Raw genomic sequence first — 2,603 nt, 5'->3', positions numbered from 1 at the left:
TTGAGGACATTATGCCAAGTGCATCAGTCAGAGAAAGACAAGTACCTTATGCTGCCATTTATAACAGGTGTGTAAAGTAATCAAATTCATAGAAACTGAAAGTTGTATGACAGGGACTCTGGGGAGGAGACATGAGCATAGAGTTCTAGATGTACAGGATGAAAAGGCTCTGCAGATCTGCTTCACAATGTAAACATGCCTAATGCTACTGAAGTAGGCACTTAAAAGTAATTCAGAGGGTAAGTTTTATGCCATGTGTTTTTTTTTGTTTTGTTTTTTTTTTTTAGTCAACAATGTATTTTATTGATGCCCACTCCAGGCTGGGTAGAGCTGCGGGGTCTACAAGAGGAGAACCACATTCAGTCCATGCCTGAAGGTCAGCCTTGGGGGCAAGGGCAGGACAGACACATAGACACATAGATCTGGTAGCAGGGTGCACAGTCTCACACAGGGGCACTCTGGGCACAGGTAGTCAGTAAAGGTTTCCTAGAGAAGACCTCACAGGGGTGGGGGAGCAGGGCGAGGCAGCCATCAGAACTTTCACCTTTTGTACATTTGTACATTTGTAGGCAATTTGGGAGACCAGTGGACCCAAGGTGGAGTCCATACGGGTACTCTCCATGTCCACGGGGTCCACTTGCATGTTGTAATCAAAGGTGAGCTCCTCGCCTGCCCGGATGGTTCTTGTGGCAAAGAAAGCAATGCGGGGCAGCCGCTCACCAAGGTTGTCTATGAAGACGTTGTACAGCTGTAGGTTGGGGTCACAACTATGGTTAACAAAGTGGGAGATGTTGCCATAATAGGCGGCATCCAAAGTATACACGTCCTCCATGTAGTCCAGGTCTAAGAGGTAGGTGGCACCCTGACGGTCATAGATCTGGCCCCGCCGCTCTGCCTCCTCTGAGGTAATGATCTCTCCCACATACTCCATGAGGAAGCTGTTCTTGCGAATCTTGTGCGTACACCCCAGCCACGCCCATCATCTGTGCGGAAGATGCAGAGATCTTAGCGGATGCCCTTCTGTACTACGCGGTTGGGGCAGTCATAGCCGCAGCGGCAGCGGGAGTTGCACTCATAGATGGGCAGCCCGGCTGGCAGCTGCACCTGGCCTTGGTCATTGTAGGCAGACTTGTGCAGGGATGCCCCAGGGCAGCAGCCTCCAGCTGGTGCCCATAGACAGTCCTGACACTCGCAGCCTACCGCCACCTGGTTGAGAGTGATACCCTCACCAACAGGGTACTCATTGATGTACACGAAGGCCCATGGGGGGCCATCCAGGTCCACTTCATTCTCCACAGTAATGCGTCCTAGGTGGCTGCGCTTGGCATTGAGCTCCTGCTTCCAGCGCTGAAGTGCCTGCCTCTGCTTGGCATTCTGCACGAGGTAGTTGGCCAAACTTGGGTCCAGATACCAGGGTGGCTTCAACCTGTGATGCCGGCGGAGCAGCTCCTTTTCTAAGTCCTTGTGGAACTGCTTGAGAATGCGCACACGCTTGAGATTCTGCCTTGGCTCCCAGGTGCTCTCTGAGTCAGGGTATCCACGCCACTTTACCAGGTAATATTCCTATTCTCGGATCTTCTTGTAATCACACAGGTACTCGACTTCAAAATCTTAGAGATGCCAAGGGCAGGGCAAGACAGCTTGGCCAGGCGGCACAGATCCTGCAACTGATTCCAAGAAGACTTGCAACACACACTGCAGCCTTTTAAATTTCCCGCCATCTTTTCCCAAGGCTAACAACATTCGGGCCTAGCCGGCCTCCATGCCACACGTTTTTTAGCAGTATGATCTATTGCCGCATTTCAAAGAAAAGATGGAGAGTAGTTTTGATTGGAATCGTAGCAGTAGAGTTCAAGGAAAAGGGATACATGAAAGAGATTTGGAAAGTAGAATTAATGGGCCCATTATGTATATGAGGGCAAGGTAGAGGAAGTAATCAAATATGTATTGAGAATTTTTTAATTATAAAACTGAATGCATGTCACTGTTGTACCACATATACATATTTGTGATTAATTGTCAGATGGACGGTAAGAAAAACCATGGGAGGAGAGGAGATAATGAAGGAGTAATAGGCTGATGATGGCAAATAAGACAACAAAACCTGAGAAGACATATTAATAGTTGTATTCTAAGCCAATTAGTTTACAGATACCACATGTGCCAGCTCCTTTGTTAATTATTCATTAATATGAGCAAATGAGAATGCATAAGGAAAAGAAATTCCTAAAATAACCTAATCTTATTCTTTGTGAATATCAAAATAAGAAACTGCATAATTTCAATTAGTTCTTTCTTTACTCTGATTTATGTGAACATGTGGTGTTCTATAGATTAGAATGAAGTTCCTAGTAAGCAAATGATTTTCAATTTTATAATAATATAAATCCATATATGGTTTATGTGTATTCTGTAAAGCTTTAACCATTCAAGAGTTGAAGAAACAAATTATATCCTATTCTTCACTAAAAATTACAAATATCAGCCATGATGTATAAAAAAAAACTACTAATGAAAACAACAGCAAAAACTCAGTAAAACAAACAAACAAATGTTATTTAATCAATAGTGTTTATTTTCTCTGTATCTTCATTGTCTTTCAA

General features: G+C 44.6%; 1 pseudogene across 1 annotated transcript; it reads right to left on the bottom strand.

Annotated features, from left to right (window-relative positions):
• Nucleotides 1-472: 472 nt before the first annotated feature.
• LOC308648265 (histone-lysine N-methyltransferase SUV39H1-like) lies at nucleotides 473-1,721 on the bottom strand (annotated as a pseudogene). The gene has a single exon. The product of its transcript is annotated as a histone-lysine N-methyltransferase SUV39H1-like (transcript).
• Nucleotides 1,722-2,603: the final 882 nt, after the last annotated feature.

This window comes from Spermophilus citellus, assembly GCF_964194105.1.
Source record: "Spermophilus citellus genome assembly, chromosome: 4".
Classification (NCBI taxonomy): domain Eukaryota; kingdom Metazoa; phylum Chordata; class Mammalia; order Rodentia; family Sciuridae; genus Spermophilus; species Spermophilus citellus.
The sequence above is the reverse complement of the archived record's forward strand: the minus strand, read 5'-3'. Positions and strand labels throughout refer to the sequence as shown.